Here is a 19512-nt window from a genome sequence, read left to right as displayed (position 1 = left end):
TTTTACCCGGTTTTAACGATATTTTCGGAAAATCTTTTCTCGTTGCACTTGTTCGTAGTAATTGGTACATTCCCCCGAAATCTCCAATGAATCGGTGCGGTAGTTTTGGCTGTGCGCTGATCGGTGAGTGGTATTCCAGTTATCATCACGTACATATATTATCCATTAAATGTAATTTTATGGGCTAAACTGACCCACGAACTGTGTACTTCATCGTCCTCCTACGAGAAATTCACCCCTTCCGAATGAAGTGGACAACATTTCAAGTGTTCGGAATTTAGATGTTTCACGTGTGTACTATTCCGTACACGTTTATAGTACCTTATACCGATCTCGTATTTATTTTTAGATAACGTGTCCATGTTTTAAAGTGCACAGCGGTGTCATATAAGCTGAGAAGACACATATTCGTAAACACTTTCCGTACCACAAGTATCGAACTCGTCACTTTTGTCTGAGATTTATTAGAAACCCCTGGTTGCGCCGTATTCAAAATTCGTTATTATTATTATTGTTGTTTTTCCTTACTTGTGCGGTTGTACACGTGTAATACCGTATTATCGTGTACGCGAACTGTACGAGTCCACTCTGAAGTTTACCCGCCGCTCGAGGCGACCGACGGTCATGCCCGAGCAAACAACTTAAATATTATTTCTACGGGTGATTTATTTGATCTTATGGACGACGGTAAACACTCGTCCGGCATAATATCATTGATTTTAGAATAATGTATACATTCTGGTATCCTACTATTAAAATTAGTATCACCCACGTAGATGCAGTGATTGGATGTCGCATTCAACGAAAAACACGTTTCCAACAATTGTGAAACAATAGTTATTACTAGTTTTTTACTGTTGAAAAACTGTGTTTATCTTTTCGAATGCTAACGACTACAGCGATATCTAGTGGCTGCGTCGCCACGTAGGCGTAAATAATTGTGATTATATATCGACGGATCGCAACATTTGCATATTCTAAAATATAATGTTAATATCTACAACGAATTGTTTACATGATATTAAAATATACGAAACCGTATTTGAATTTTTTTTTGTTTTCGTTATAGGAGTCCGAATCGAGCGAAATTCCTTTGACTTATTCGACTACTGTCAATAGTCGAGCAATATTTTTTTACACGTTTTCCACCATTACAATAACGTTACGAGTTTTTTTACGCTATTTACATCGCTTTAATTAACCCGCGTATGAAATAATAGATACTGTGTTTGCTTCAAATGACAGTCGTCCGGATGATATTCTTCCGGTTAGGTTTAGGTCATTTCATAGATATTTTCGTCATAGCACACATTCTCTTGTCCTTCGTTGCCGCTCCTTTTGTTTATATCCTTATCTATGGCATCGCTCTATGCCATCTTATAATATGATATGTTTCCACTAACTCGTGTGCGTGACTTGCATACTTCTTGCTTGGACTTTTCACGGGCGGCCTGTTATAATATTCTCCTGGCTTTCAATATAGTCTTTCTCGTAGTTGTAATGTCTATCTTTTGATCAATAATACGCCGTTTTCGCCTTCCATCCTTCTGGGCCATACAAAAGCCTTTCCAATTGTTATGAGTTAAGTATATTACTAAGAAAGTGACTAGCACTAGTACAGAGTTAACGAAATTCGTAGTAGCTTTTATCGTTGAGGACGATTATTATTCATGGTTTAGGATTTATGGAAATTTTTACGAGGAGATTAATGGAAAGAAAAATTTAAATGGGACTTACTTACAATCCAGATTGATTAGAAACATTCGGCGTTATCCATTACAGATTATGGATATTAATTCATTATTTATAAACACTATTTATCTTTATGAAATGTTCTTCTTTTTTTGCTGAAAACGGTGATTTGTTTCGAATGTTAGCGACTATCATTGATTTACACATTTTGTTAGCAGTACAGGCCTTTTATCAAATCATATTCTGAGATTGACTAGCCACGATGTTCTTCTATTAGGCGATTTTTTGCCATTTATTTTTTCCTTGTAGGATGCATTGTAGAAGGTTATATCTGTGCTTTTTCCGCATAATAATGTCTTAACTACTGGATTTTCTGCATTTAACTATTGTAATTAATTATTTTTCCTTTTCCATTCTACGTAATACCTCAATATTAGTGATTTTCTTAGTCTTTGTTGTTCGCAAAATTCTCCTGCAGAGCCATAGTTCAAATGCTTTTAGCTTATTTGTATTGTCTTGGTTAGGGTTTACGTTTCCGCGCCATATATAAAAGTTGAGAGCACCTAACAATAAGTTTAAATACTTATAATTGTAAATTATTTTCGTTATTGCCGGAGTGCGAAGAATGACATAATTTTATCAAAATTTACGTAGAAATTTGCTATTGCAAGTATTTATGCAATAACATTAATTTATTATTTTCTATGGTTGTTTATAAGTTATCTAGAAATAATTTAAATTTTTATTAAATGTGGTAACTGGTAATATATTATTGAGAAATTATTAAATATGTAGTTCATTATGTTGATTCATTTAAATAACCTTAATTGGTTGAGGTTTTGAAAAACTATATTTACCAATATTTTGCAAACTTGGTGTGGAATTCTTTTTATCATACTCGTATTTTATTGTGATAATTGAAGAGCCCCTCAATTAATTTGCCCCAAGTCTTGAAAATCCTAAGGACGGCTATATATATATGTATATTACACATCACATCTTCGTTGATGAATATAATTTACTCGAACTATTGATTTTAATAAGGAAACGGCTGTGCACGACCTCCTACTTGTCATATACATATAAGACATACCGCATTTGTGTGGTTGTGTAATTATCAAAATTATATTCTCGATTACTAATCAACTAATCAATATTATTTTATTGTATATATTTCATTTATATTCGAAAAAGAAATTATATGTTTGACTTGTTTGTGTGTACCACTTTTATGGTACATAATATATACGCATAAATAGAGAATAATCAAACACTTTCCAATAACAAGAATGTTGATTTATATTTACATTTTGTACATTAATTAAGTACGATTTTGTTTTCGTTGCTGTAATTTTGCATTTAGAAATCGGTTGTTCGTACAAACTATAAAATTATTTTTTATTTTTAGTGAAAGATAAATTTTTTTACGAGATCACTAACCAGCCAATTAATGCAGCTATGCATTTAATACGTTTGAATAGTGATTTTGCACAACAAAGAAAAAAAACATTGAGTATCAAATTGTTAATGTACAATTATAAGTATTATTTCATAGACTCGCAAAAACTCTAGAGCAAATTTGCAATCGTCAAACTATTACTTGATTTCTAGAATGTTTCAACAGTACATTTAAAATTTATTTATAATTGTCCGTTGATTTAACTGTGCTTCCTGTATTTGATATGATTAGGTTTACACTTGTTGAGGCAACACCACTGTGAATTGTGAACTGTCTTTTTGATATTTGAAAAATCGCATCACTTTTCCGACATTCTCAGTTGTTGAGAAAACTGTACACTCAGAACTAACTGCTGGCCTTTTATAACGTACCATAACTACACCAAACGGTCTATTCAAATTATTAACATAATTACGTCGCGCTTATCAAAAATACCAAGAATATTAATATATTTATAAAACGGGTTCAGCCACCTGCTGTGAGGACTACAAACATTTGCTTACTAATATCACTGCAACGCAAAAGGCCATCTGCTGTCCAACGGCATTGTTACCGGGTGTATTTTGAAATGGAAAATCGATTAAGTATACTTTTTTTTTTTTTAATGTTGTTTTTTTATGCTACAAGCCTTTCGACCATTAATTCCCTGTGACACAGAATCTTTTGATGTTCGTCCATAGTTAATTGGCTCATTTCGTAGGTACACGTATGCGGTTGTTTACATGTCATTTACACACGGTCTTGATCTAACAACCCTCGCCAAGCTGTCGAGACCTACCCTTTTCGTATACGTATATATGTATATATCACGTGTATGTGAGTATTACCAGATAAAATTTAAATTTCATGGACGGATTGGTTTTGTAAAAATCAATTTCACATTTGTAATTCAAATCTTTGGGGCGAGAGCGAAAAACACACATGATCGGCGCACCCTCATCGGTAACGGCCGCGGTACCGTTGATGGCCTCATAATCGTTTTATTCGCGGCGTCTTTGGTTTTCTGTTACGAGTGTCTGCTCCGATTGAACTCACCCCTATCCTCTGCAAAGTTGATTTAATATTAAATATTTGTCACCATCAGATCATTAACGTTCCAGATGATGGGTCACCCTTTATTATTATTATTATTATTATTGCCGTAAAAAAAATCAATAACAACACTTCAAGCACATGATGGCCTTGTCGACATCGCATGTTAAGAGTTCAAAGTTAAAAAATATACTTTCACGCCGTTTATATTTTATTTGATATAATATCTCCATTACGCATTACACTTTGTTACATGAAATAAAAAAAAATCATTTTGATACCTGTATTTGTACTAAGCCTACCAAGACAAAACGTTTACTATATTTTTTGAATTAAACACTGATTAGATAATAAGGTAAACAAATTTGTTTGTATGGTCTCGAAAATATATTACTATACGTTCTTGATAAAAATAAAATGTATATGTTAATCTATGTTTTTGAGAATATTTATTATAAAAATTAATTTTTTTATAATTACCATGTAAGAACAACGTTCGTTACGTTGTTGCAAGAGACTATTTTATTCATTTTATACGTGTACTTATCACAAGGGACTTAAAAGTGTTCAGTATTGAGGATGGTAGTCAGTACATAGAAGTTTAATTATATTAATAGCTAAGTTGATATTAAATGAATATTCGTCTAATATTATAACATATATTAGACGAATATATATATATATATTATATATACGAAAAAATAGCTTAATAATGCTTCATTAAGTTAAGTGGGACTGATGTTATCGTACTTACATTCAACTATATATGGTATACGCATATTAGCCCAATGGTTATTTAAATGACACAATGTAAAGAGAGTTGTTTGATTCACTATTTGTTCGCATTTAAAATAAAGTGTGGAAAAATCACCCTCTCTAATCCTTCATTTATAGAATGGTATATTTATTTCACGGTCCATTAGTTCTAATCCGGATGATTGTTTGTAAATCGTTGACAGGACATTCAGGCTGAGCACAAAACAACCCCTGTACAATAGTTTTTAATTCCCATTGAGTTTGGTTATGATAATATAAGTATTACCTATTATAGTAATTAATTGCTGTTAAAAAGATATCGGTTCAAACGATAAAATTATTAATTAAAAAAAAATAATAATAATAACAATTCTGATGAGTGAAAATGTTCAGTCGATTAAAATCATAAGTTATTTATGGTACATATAAAATGTTCATTTGGTAAACCTAAATACAGAGTAAACATATTTGAATTAATTAACATTCGCTAATAATCTGTACAGCGATTGCAAAATACAGCAATGGTATTATTTTATTAGTTACTGACCAATACATTCAAATGCCCTTATTCCGGTTTGTTTCTTAGAATACACCTCTCAACAATCATTTTTTTTCGATGACTAATTTATTCAAAAATATAATGTATGGTTATAATCAAAACAGTAGAATAATAATTATCCCTATAGTGCATTGTGATGCTATAAAATACTAATTGTCGCTTCGAAAAAACATAATTCGAAAAATAAAAAACTGACGTTCAATGAATTAATCACGGAGGCTTGTAACGCAAAACATTTTTAGGGATTAACCTTATTAGATATACTTTTGATACCCCTCAAGCGCCGAACATGAAAATTATTGGGCAGTCAACGAGCAATGCGTATTTTCCAAATATTGTATTAGATGTAGTACAATAGAAATTTGTCAAACATTAGCTATGGATAGCTTATAATTTAATTTCACTATGAGCACAGATATACTCGTATGAACAAATGGTTTTACGATTTTACGCGCGCGGCGAAATCGTCAAAATATGGAAAACGAAATTCGCGCGTATCATGAAACGGACATCAATACTATAATGACTGATTGAAAAAGTCCAGTGAAAACTTACGAAATATTTTGTGATACTTAATCTGACGCATTTACAAAGCCTGTAGGTAGATAATAGATGGAAAGCGGAGGAGAAAAAATGTTACCACCATAAATATTCAACTTTAATGCCAGGTCCAGTTTATTGTTATTTAGATTCCCACGACCGGTTAAAAGAATCCACTTTTTATGTACATTTTTTCTGTTCATTATAAATTGTCTGCGCATAGAACCAGAATAATACTGCATTAGTCGCTTGGCTCATAATTGATATTTTATGTATTTTAAGGGCGTTGACATGATTTTTTTTCTAAATCAAATGCAACGATATGATGATTACGATCATTAACTTGAAGACATTTAATTTTGAAAAGGTCATTGAATTGCATGATATTGTCTGTACTGAATTAACGATTATAATATATAATTGCATATGTCTACTTATCTATGCTTTTATTAAAATGTCTATACCCTCGGGGCCCAATCTCCGATCGTTGATGTAGGTTTCACATCAAATAATCAAGAACCATTACGCATTTGTTTGTAACTCTGTGATATTGGAATAATGCACGTAACATAAGTCGTGAAGATAAAATTATTCCGATTTGGAATACCGAAATATCAGAAAATAATATACTTTTAAAACTCGAACGTAAATATAAATGGCAGTTACTGTGATCCATGCGAACGCGGAAACAAGCGATAAACGATCTGATGACCTGGTATATGCCAACGCAACTACACCTACTTAAACGTTTTTGATTTTTAACAGCAACAGCAGCAGCAGCAGCAGTCGACCCGGTAGAATTTAAGATCTGAGATTCGGAATCACTGGTAACCTGCTAACCAGGACGATGTACGGACGGACGGTAGGAGGATTGTAAACAATTTCCCGACAAAAACAAAAAACGCGGTCGTTTCTTAGCCGCGTCACGTGAAATTTACCCTACGGACCGCGCTGGGCAGACTATCCTAACATGTAGCCAATGGACTGTATCGGTTTAACAACCCTGCGCGTGTACGTATCTTTATCGCTAGCACAGGGACGGGTTAGACTGCGTTTAGACTTTGCCTTTTTACCCGCATAATAAAAGTAATGCGTTTGGGCGAGTTTCTTATAATGTGTTTGAGCGAGACTATATATAAGATAAAATTATAAAGATAAAAATATTATTATGTAGGGAATTTTATATCAACCTAATTATGGTACAGTCTTATTGCAGAGGTCAGCAACTAGTATAGGTAACTTTATCATATTTTCAAATATCAGTTTGAAAATGTGAAGTTGTATTGTAGTGTTAGCGAGTTTGTTAAGTTAGTTAATATTATGGGTCTTAAAATTGATTATATTTTTAAAACAAAAAGAAATAAACGATGCATTTCAATTGAAAATTATACTTTTAGTGAATCTAACCACTTGAAAAAACAGGTCTTTACGTTTTCGATGTACTAACAGAAAATTTACTGAGAATGTTTTAGTTAATTTTAACATCGATAAAATACTATCTTTTTCGAATAATAATATACATAATCACGAACCAACTACTGACCATAATAATTATGATTAAATTATTTAGCTGTTCAGTGTGTTAGAACTGCTATCAAAAGGAAACCCAAAAAAGACTTACATGCAAGACCAAATAAGGTTATACGTAAGGAAATTCAAGACAATAATATCGTTTTTAAGGAGGTGATAGTTCATAATGACATTAAATTATTAGGAGAATCGGTTTATAGGATTCGTAAAAAACATTTTTCCAAAATTCCAACAACTAACAATGAAGCGTTTAATCAACTGTTTGAAACTCTAGTCGATATTAAAACTAATAATGAACAATTTTGTTTCGTCAATCGAGAAAAACAAATTATTTTACTTACATGTTCTGAGAACTTATAACATCTTTGTGAATCTGAAAACGTTTTTGGAGATGGGACATTTAGTTATGCTCCTAATTACTTTTATCAATCATATACAATACAGATCTTCAAATATAATTATTACAAACCCGTAGCATATGCATTTTTGACATAAGCACCACACAACATTAAAAAAAAAAGGTCACCCAAACATATTGCAATTCTTAAAAATTCGGCCAAACGCATTACGCCCCACAGGGACGTACACAGGTTCATCGGAAACCGCCGCGCTAACGTAAGCGTACGAGACGGCGGAATGTCGGACGGGACACGCGAGTACGATTGTCTATTGCTTTATAGGTCGCGCGCGGCCCGGAATTCGTCTGTGGAAATACTCACCCTCGAACGCGCGCGCACGTATATATTTACGTATATTTATAATATTATGCGTATCGATGTTATAACGTGTACGATATCATGATTACGGGTGTCAGCGCGGCGAAACCCTCGGGGTGGCCGGCACGACCATCCGCGTCACACTGTTAATTGTACACGTTTCATTTCCACTATTCTTGACTACCGAATTTATTATCTTACACATATAAATATATTATTATTATAATAATATTATTATTTTAAACAGTTAGTAGTGATTTGCCGTTGTGTTCCGTGCGCGCGCGTGTGTGTTTATAGACACCGCGATAGGCCGACCACAGTAGTGTCTGTATACATAATATTACAAAACACACACACACACAGATATATGTGTGTATACAATGTGAAATGCGCACGCGGGCAGAGATGTCCAAGTGAACAGTAGCTAGAAGGCTACTGATTGCTATAATTTCCGTGTTTGGCCAATAATAATAGGGCTCAACAGTAGCTGCAGTCGGCGTGTGTTTAATTGTGTGTGTGTGTGTGTGTATGTGATTGACGCCGGCATGTGCCCCGAGACAAATATATGTGTACGTTTCGTTTTTTTTTTTTTTTACCTTTTACTCAACACTTATTTGAATATACGTATACGCGAGGAATGTATGTTTATACGATTGTGCTGCGTATTGTTCCCACGTGATTTACATTTTAAATATCATATCTGAATACGCGTGCGTATCTATTTCCCCTTGAAAACCTGTGTTTAAATTTTTTCGAATTTCCATAATCGGTAGCCGCATCGAACGTGTATCGGCGGTAGCTCGGGGATGTCACGATTCGGTTTTCCCATAGGAATAAATTATTATATTATTATTATTATTCGGAGAGAAAAAAAACTATACATGCATACTCGCGAGACGGCGGTGATGGTCTATCGAAGTTTTGTTTACGGTTCTGTTTTTGCCCTTACCATACTGCAACCGCCCCTCCTGCACCGTTCTACTACCACGAAACGTCGTTGCGCATACACAAATAAACGCGTGCGCTCAATGTAATATATGTATTTGCTCGGCCCCTTCCTACCTCACCGCCATCCGCGCACCCGATCACCCTCGTCTTATTACAATAATGTATCGTAATCGTATTGGCGTGCGGACCGCATTCCACCATCACCACCAGTGGCCCTATCACTGCACTGGCCTTTGACGTAATAATATAAATAAATAAATGAATTCCTTTTTCCGGCTTTACAATCCATCGAAGATCTTTACCGCCAAAACTGCTTACTCCCATTCCTTTCTGTCATACGGCTATAACGTGCCAATCCGCCCTACTTTCTTGGGCTACCGCATTCCATATCTCATTTATACTGTCTATCCATCTTCTTCGTAGTCTTCCCCTTAGTCTCTTCCCTTTGGTCTTTTCCTCGCTAACGTCCAAGTCGTTATTTCTTTTATTAGCGATCCGTACGCTTGCCACGTATGCCCAGCCCGTTGCGTTCTCATGCTTTTAATAAATTGCACAATATTCTCCTTTTTTTATTAGTTGTCTAGCTGGGCATTCGATCTCAATTCCTATTGTTGTGTTTCGGAATTAAATACTGGACCATGTATTCTTCTCAGGATATTCCTTACGAATCTTCTGAGTTTCTCTTTGCCACTTTTAGTTGAGGACCACGTGGCACATGCATAAGTCAGTACTGATCTTATGTAGCTCACATAAAGTTTTTCTTTGATTTTTTTTTATATCGCTTTTGATTTGAAGAAGGTCCATTGCGAAATAACATCGATTTGCTGCATTCAGCCTTTAATTTATTTCTTCGTACATGATATTTTTGTTGTTTAGAGTTACTCCAAGGTTTTTAAATTCTTTAACTTTTTCGTACTCATTATTTTCTACTCTAAAATTGGAGCCATCCTCTTGTTACCACCATGTATTTTGTCTTCCCCACATTTACCACTAGACCCATATTTTTACTTGCTTTCATTAATTTCTTCAGATTCATTTGAACTTCTACTCGAGTATTTCCAGTGATTATGACTATATGATATTAAAATAATATCTTCTTCTCGTGTTCAACCTGTTATTTGTTCGCTGGTGGCTTTGCAATCGAATATGCGCTTTTCAATCTTTCCTGTTTCTAGCTAACCTCTTCAGTTCTGTGCGACTTGATCGTCTAGCATTGTAGATCGTTAGTGTGTATTTGTAATAATAATATAATAAAATATAAATGATTTATGCATTATATAAATAAACAAATTCGTAGCCTGAAAAGAAGCGATTTTATTTACTTTGTATGTACGAATTTTTTTAATTCCAAGCCGGTCGTACTTTACAAATACAAGAATACTCTTTATTGTACGCTCCGCATAAACGGCTACGCATTCGTTTATCTATTTTTGTTTAGTTATTTATGTATTCATTTACGAGTGTTAACCGTTTACTAATTTTTGTTTTATTATTTTATTAATAACAATGTAATCGTTTATAATAAGCAGAGTTATTTCAAAGTGGCTTTGTCCTGGTGGTGTGATCGTTTAAAAATTGCGAAATACGGCAACTATTTGAAATTGTTCATTTATTTTTTATTTTTTGCCTAAATTTCATTTTTTTTCACTGTTTTACCTCATAACTGTTGGCCTCCTATTGGCCCTGCCTAAAAACAAATTCTGGCGCCGCCACTGCGCGTGCACAATAGTTGATCAGCACACACACGCATTCGCACGATATTTTAATCGCACTATCTCCGCCCAGTGGAAACGAGTGTAAACTTTTGGGAACGCACCAAGGTCTCACGCGATGTGCAGCGAACGTCAAACAGCATCTCAGGCCAATCCAACGCTCCACGACGAATCCGAACCGCTCATTTTCCATAGGTATATCACATTTAATTCCATATTCGGTTTCCATCGAAAAAAACTCGTAATAGAACTTTTCAATCGTTTTCCGTGCATTGCCCTTGTATTGCCCTCATAAACTCTTTCGCGAAATTCCTTCATCCTGTTTTACAGTGGTATTTTCGTCAAATCGATGTATTACACGCGTGTACGCGTGGGTATGGCGGACCAGAACATATATTATTGTTTTTACCGTCGCATTAACCGAAATATAGGTAAAAACTATAAAGTATAATTATATCAAGGAGCCGCTTAAAATCCAACCGCGATATAAATAATCTCGGTGATCCGTAACATTAAATAAAAAAATAAAATACATCATATTTTAAAATCATTTAATTAAAAAAATCAATGTATGGTGTTAATCAGTTATAAGTGCACAGAATGTTAATCGTCATTAATTAGAACGATCCCTAATTCAAATGAATCTACTTTATTAAATTGATCTGGATGATTTACGAACTAAACTAGATTTATTTGGATCATGGAATCTTTGACGTTACTGTATACATAATGTTGCTTATTATCACGTGTTTCGCCACGTTCCATCGTACGTTTGCATACGAAAAATAACTACTTACATATGCATGTGAAAAATATGTTCATAGTTTGAATATATAAGCTAGGTAGAATGTTTTAAGATAAATTCTTTTGAAAAATTACACCGTGTGTTCTAATACTTATAATTTATGTTAACGCTGCACAATCTACCGTAAAAGTTATTCATGAATTTTAATATAGAGAGCCGGTAACATTCCATAGATAATTTGCAATACGTATTGATTATATTATAAGCTTTCACTGAATTTTTTTAAATTTGACATTTAATATCCGTGTGAAATACGACATATTTTCAATCTAAAAATTAAAATTACAATTCTTATTCCACTTTTACTACTCTGAATGCTTCGATTTTGAACTAAATTGTCAATTAAAATATAGTATAAGGTTAGTGAAAACCAAAAAATATAATTTTTATAGCGCTTATTACTTAATATTAAATTAAATCTAAATAAAAAAATAAAATAAAATATTCAATTATTTTTTATTTATAATTTTCGTAATATTTTCAGTAGTATTAGTAAATAAATTGAATACCTATCCACAAATTAAATGGAATATAGTTTGACACTATGTGTTTGAATAAATTATCAATTACTCAAGGCAGTAGGTTGCATATTTAATATTATTTTCAAGTTAATCTAAAGAGTGTTCGTAAAATTTGTGTCGACAGCTATTGCTGTTATAACGGTAATTACTAATTGCAATCTCCACGTGTATTATACGAGTAGGATCAAATTATGATAAAGTATGTAATTTCCATTTTATATAATAAATATTTTCAAATACAATGCATAACTATTAGTATATAGTATATATTTATCTTTTTAAAAAAATAAATTAAAACAGATTGATGCAGTTTGGATTGTTGAACATTTTCATTTAATTTACTATATTGATGAATGCTTATGTGTGCATTAGATATAAACTCAATATGCTGGAATCGCCACAGCAAATTATTCGAACCGGATGAATATGTATTAACCAAGGTCAAAGGATGTATATATATGTACAAAAAATGTAATTGCCTTGGAAAGATATACATATATAGTGTTGAAACTTGTAAATATGTCTTTGTTCTTTTACGATTATTATTAATAAATGTTTATTAATATCGTTTATGCTAATACTTAATAGAAATCAAAATTTTATGATTTTAATAAGGATTTTTTTTAATTAATTGTTTTATTTTTCAACATTACCAAAGCTGCATATTAATTTGACTGGTAAAAGGTAAAAAAAACTTGTTTGAGACTAAGACATGATGGGACAATCGACTGTTAAAGCATTCGATCGCATTAGTGCTTGCGTTCTTTTTAACCATTTAGTAATTAAATACTTAATTTATAGATTTCGGTATAAACGGTATTCGTAAAAAAATTTTATAAACTTAGATTTTAAGCGACTCTAGTGAAAATTGTGTTCACCGAGCGACAAATACATGGAGATCATTTTTCATAATATTGATATAATCAAATACACTTTATATGATTAATATCTGCCTTGTTTCTTTTACTCGTTTTTCGTTGTGACTCAACAATTTTGTAAGGTTTATTATCACAAAAATGTATTGTTTTGCTCAGTAGGTAATGTTATTGGAAATTTACCAATTTATACACTGTTAAAAAGTTCAAAAACTTTCATACAAATCTTGTATCCTTTATGTCGATGTATAATTATATTGTAAATTGTTTTATTTCTAATTGATGAATGAAAATAAATATTGTTTTCGTATTTTTCGACCGGAATCCACGTTACCAAAGAAGACGTGACGGATGTCTACGCCGAAGCGACGGAAATACGCGCATAAACATTCAAATATTGTACGGTTGACCAATGGCGATGGCCGTGTTTTCCGAGGACTCTGAACGAAGGATTCGTAATGCTGTCGTGAAAGCCTGTCCGCGAGCACGGAACATTGTCTCGGGAAACCCGTGTTCTTCGCCGAATCCCGTCGCCGTGTCGCGTTCAAGTGCTGCCGTCAACGGAGACACGGCCGCGCGTTACCCGGTCGAAGGAGGTTGTAGGGGGGGGGAGGGGGTAAATAAGGGAAGAAAATGGGGCCGTTGTTTTGCCGAGAAACGGATACTCGAGACGGACAAAAGGGCGAGATAGCGGCAGAGAGGCCGAACCCACTCGAACGCTGCGCGTAACGAGCTCCTCGGGTCTCGCGCGCGCCGAAGCCATTACGAGCGGTGCTATGATGTCGCGCGTACGGCATAATGGGGTTTAATTAAAAATGTTAACGGTGCAAACAACTGCGACGGGTAATACGTTATGAATTATTAGTCGTGCGCTCTCCGGCGTCCGCGGCCGAGTGCCGGGCCCCGTCATCTGGACAACAGCCGCCGTTCGCCCCGCGCGCGCGGATCCGGCGGACCGCGCGCGCACCGAGTGCAGGCCCGACCGAGTCGTTAGCGATTTTTTTTTTTTTTTCCAAACAGCGTTTAAACGCGTTCTAACGAACGCCTGCCACCGGCGGTAAACCTGCTCCCGGCCACTTGACGCATCGCGCCCTCGGTCCGCGAGGAGCACCGCACCGCGTTTTTCTCTCTATCTTCTCGTCCATCGTTCTCCCCTTCCTTTTTCGTCCCCGATGAACGAACACGACGCATATCCGTTTCAACGCGTGTTTTTCACAATCCCACTGAAGCAAACGACTGTGCGTCGCGACGAACAACACGCAAAGTAAACGCGCAGCGCGTGGTGCGCAAGAGCGTTCGCAGATACAGGCGTGCAAAGCTAAGACCACCCTACACGGGTGACCAGCGATCACTGGTCGACTCCGATGTGTGAACGCACACGATAGGATACCACGAGATCGAACATCTTCCGTACAGCAATCGAATCTAAATATTCGTTATTTTAACGCAGTACACTGGTCGGTTTTATTAAGGTTGTTTTGTAGACGACGCAAACTTTTTTACTAAAAAAAATGTAATCCCTTCCCCGGAGCGAATACGTGATAACGCTCCGATTTCACTAATCGCTATAACGGTGATTAATATGAATTATAATATATGATTATGGATGTGAGTAACATAACAAACGCGTATCTGGTTTCGTGTTGGAAAACGAGCACTGGCTGTCCTTTTTTTTTTTTTTTTAAATTATACTTTATATTTTGTCATGGACATTCAAGCGTGCAACTATCGTCGTAGTATAATGATCGATCGTACCTATTGAAATATTCAATTTCGTTTACAATATTATAGGTGGAAAACGGCACATACAAACACTAGTGATCACTAGTCTGATCAATATCTACAGTAAATTGTTTAGTTTATAAATCAATAGAAGGTATGGTATCGTTTAATTTTTACAAATAATATATAATTCAATCGGTAATTTTAAAAGCAACACGAGTGCAATAAAAGTTTCATTTTACCATAATAAAATGTAGTCGTCGGTAGACTATCTAAAATCACGAATAACGAACAACAACGATCTTGATAGTAAATTTGTAAATATCTAAGAGTTCGAAAAAAAAAATTAAATTTCCGAGTGGTTTGCGTAAATTGAAATTTTATGACTTCCGTTGTTCTTTAAATTTATTCGATTCAATTAAGAAATAGACACGTAGAGTTAAAATGTTATAATTAGTGTACTGATCATACGACGGATTGTTCGCGAAAAAACCGGCTTTGTTAAATCGCGTTCAATATGTGTGACTCGACTGCAGCACACACGACGTAAATAAATCACACGTTTCGGTAACGATCATAGCATACGAGTTTATATAATGCGAGTACATAGAGTAAATAAGTAAACATACGTTGACACGTGTAAAAATACTCCGCACAAGATTGTTAAGGACGAGGACTACCCTCTTTAAAAACGTTTACGGGATCTAAGGCTGCCCCAATCGATATTATACCCGTGAAATATATATAAACATTTTAAGTGCGCGCGCGCAGTGTTAAACGCTAAATCAAGGTTATTATTCATATCGGAGGTGAGAATTTATTCGTCCGTGACACACGTGGGGCGTGGAACGACTAATTCTATGGGAGTACCCGGTCCGTATATACATAATGTACGCGTAACGTATATATGTGTACAGCACATAGCACTATATATGTACGTGCCCGGTCGGACAACGCGTGTGATCTGCACACCCTATCCAAACACACGTCTTGGAGAGAGAGAGAGAGAAAAGAGAAAGAAAAAAAAGAACCGAAAATAACGTGTAATACAATAATTGAAAAGCGAAACGTTAACGAGCTCGCGCGCCGTTAATTATCAGAAACACACACACACACACACACACACACACACGGGCGTACGAGACGAGTGGGCGTACGTCTAAGAGGACGTCCGTGTTCCTCACCCCCCATCCCCTCGCGCTTTTCCTGTTTGATATACCTACATCCGCCCATCGGCGTGGTACTTTTAATGTGTATAAATAGGGTATACGACGTAGCGTTTTTCGAAAGTCTCTTTGCCGTCCCGAGACGGGGGCGAAAAATATACACAAACATATATGTATATGAAAAAAAAAAAATTAAAAAAAACACAATAATTACTATACAACATCGTGACAAAGGACTACCCGCCGTACGCGGCCGTAATATTATCACGCATTATAATACCTCCTGCGTTACGTACCCCGCACGTGTTTAGGTGGTCGAGGTGGCACGCGTCCGGTAACGCGTGACACGCGACCAATCCACTCGACGCGCGGTAACATTATCGGCCGCAAGGATCGGAGCTGAAGGAAAAAAAAAACTATTTTTCACGCAAAAAAAGGTAGGCTGCGAAATGTGCAACCGGATATTTTTCGGAGATTTTCGAGTGCCCAACGAGCGCGCAAAACGGATCAAGAACCGTGTGGACGAAAGGGCCTCGCCGCAGTGCACTCGTCGTATACACACTGCGCTCTACTTTAAGCCGAAAAGCAGTGAGCAACAACACACGTCGAGTGGTTTCCAGAATAATAACATAATCAATTTGTTATTTTCATCGCATAAAAAAAAAAGAAAAAAAAAAGAACTAAATTAATAAATAAGTTTCCCTTAAAGTCAGCTTCCGGAATATGTATGTGAAATTAATTTATGTAAGCTAATAAGACGATTCAGACAATCTACCGCACTTGGCATTCCGACCAAAATTTTATCTGCGATGCAAACCAACACGTTACGGCGATTAATTTTCCGTCGCATTTTCTAACAAGTAATTGATTTTTGTTTTTAATTTCCCGCTTTCTAGACTTTCTAGACGTTCCAACATCCATATGCACACCACGAACGAAATAAAATCCTGGAGATCCACGAGGACCACCGATATAGGTGTGAAAATAATATAACGCCGCGGTCTTGTGAAATCCGAACAACGCGAAACCATTCCGCCATGATGAATACTAAAAGTGCGTGCAACGTATAATTTCCACTGGAGAATCTAAATTATAAATAAACGCGAGGGGGAAAATGTATTTTATTGGCCGACTGGTGGCTTTCCGCGGACGGATCCGCTGTCATCAAGGAGGGCGCGGTGGCAGAATGCTTTCAACAAGGCGTCCTCGGATACGCGTGATTGCGGTCATGTACACGGTCCCAGCATTCATCCCGGTCACTCGTTCAGATGTGTTTATAATAATAATTATATGCAAGTATGTGTGTGTGTGTGTTAGACTTGGAGTTATTATTCTACACAATAATTTGGACTGAATCTTTTACGTGGATAGTTGAATTATATTACAATTGAACTGTAACACTCGTAAGTTGAGAGTTTACTTTTTATTGAAATATTTTATCCTCTACATTGATTCAACACTCATATTATTATGTTATTATAAACGTGTTACCTGATTTTTTTTTTTTTTTGTTTTTCTGTTTTTGTCAAATATTTGTATTTGCAGACACGTCATTCAGTGATTATTATCAGTAACGACGAGAAAATCGAAAATAGTTTCGACCAAACTGAGCCGTTTGTTTCCTTGTCAAACGTTTAATAAATAGTTTTTCTAAACAATTCAAACAATTATTTCGAATTTCTACATTACTAGTTAAATTACCCGGCTTCGACCGAGCGTGTGTAAATTATTTGTACACCAACATACATCTCCCCGTAACCGTATTCAACCCTTTCACCATCACGTCTATAATATCTAGCCGATTTCTTGCTAAAGGGTCCACGTTTAATACATTTATATCAATAGCTTTAAAAATTCCCTGGCCAACACTAACATTTTCTGTAATCAATGGCAACACTATACAAATAAAAAAATATTCGAAATTTAATAATATCCTTATCTTTAAAATCAAAGAATAAAAAAGAAAATAGCCTGTGATATGCTTTTTATTATATTTTGAAATATGAACATAAAAGAATAAGAAATAAGAAAAGTTCATAAATTCATCAGTAGTACTGAAAAAATTTTACTGCCCAATTATAATATTGTCAGTAAATAAGATATTAAATAATAAATAAATATATTAGAAGAAAAAAATATAAACAAAAATATCTTAAATATCGTAATCCCTTTACCCCTAGCGTTGAGCGGTCAATATTGGATTTCCTTTCAGGCATTTTATCATTTTATTTTTAATTAATATAAATAAAAATAATTATCACTCCTCTGACTTATTTCATGTTTTATTAGAATTTTTTTTATTTGTATTTAGCTTTTTATTTATTTATTTATCATATTAAATTGCTTTGCTTAATTTTTTAATTTTTTTTCAATAAAACCAAATTAAAAAAATAAAAATATTAATAATTATAAAGACTATGTGCCATAGCTTACCATAGCAAGCCAGTAATTCTCAAATTAATGTTATCTTATATGCGATCGATGGCGGGTTAATATTTGCAAAGTTATGACGGATTTTTTGCTAGCTTATGTTTGCTCTAAAAATGCGTGTACGTTGTATCACGTTTATTTTGAAATCCATTATTGCTTACACGGTATTTTTGCAGGGGAACCATAAGAATCACCATAGAATTACGAAGATCTTCGTCCAACGAACTTGCATTTAAAATGTTGTTACTTGCTTTCTTTATCTTAGAAATACAGTAATGGGTCCTCGATTTATCGTATTTTGCACGCAAAGGCTGTAACGCCAATGCCAGTGCAAACGATCTAAATGGAAAACGTGGAAACGTCATTTTCAGAAAATCGACAGGAGCGATGGTAACGGTATTTATGTTTACACATACCGCGGTGGTTGTCTAGTAAACCAAAATCTCGATAAACGTTCCTTTTTTCCCCATTCGTTACAATGTATGATTTACGCGTAAAAATACGATAAGTTCGTATTTACAACTAATAAAATCATATCGAAAATAAACTTTGAAGTCAAATAAGACGTTTAAGAAGAAATGGTTGCTTCAGTTGCTTCAGGACGTGTAGATTTTATATATATGCATGCACGTATATAGCGTGCGTGCACTGATTTAGTGTTGGTAAATTCGTTTATGCATATTTATGTACATATATAGTTGTTTGTTATTTGAATTTCATACTGACATGTTTATTACCTACCCAAATATGCGAAACTTGCGAGAAAGTCAAAAGGTTATACCGAAAACAATATAAACGCGGCTTAAATTATGCCCTCGATACGCGGGGTGTACGAGAAAACAATAGCAATAATACTTGTGTACGCCAAATCATTATATTATTATTACGAACTACTAAATACAATTTTGTATAAAATAACTTTTCGTAAAATATTCAGTTGTACAGCATATAATTTTATTATTATAAAATTATTGTATTACTATATGAAGATTACTGTATTATTATTATTATTATTATTATTATTGCTTTTATTATTATTATTATTGCTA

At 34.7% G+C, this 19512-nt stretch overlaps 1 protein-coding gene across 2 annotated transcripts in view; it reads right to left on the bottom strand.

Moving 5' to 3' along the window:
• LOC112691936 (transcription factor AP-2-epsilon) overlaps positions 1-19512 on the bottom strand; it is a 165749-nt gene that overhangs the window by 122874 nt on the left and 23363 nt on the right. The gene's annotated exons all lie outside the window — the stretch shown is intronic.

The sequence above is a fragment of the Sipha flava genome, unplaced genomic scaffold (assembly GCF_003268045.1).
Source record: "Sipha flava isolate LNK unplaced genomic scaffold, YSA_version1 68_pilon_pilon, whole genome shotgun sequence".
Classification (NCBI taxonomy): domain Eukaryota; kingdom Metazoa; phylum Arthropoda; class Insecta; order Hemiptera; family Aphididae; genus Sipha; species Sipha flava.
This window is presented reverse-complemented; position numbering and strand designations above follow the sequence as displayed.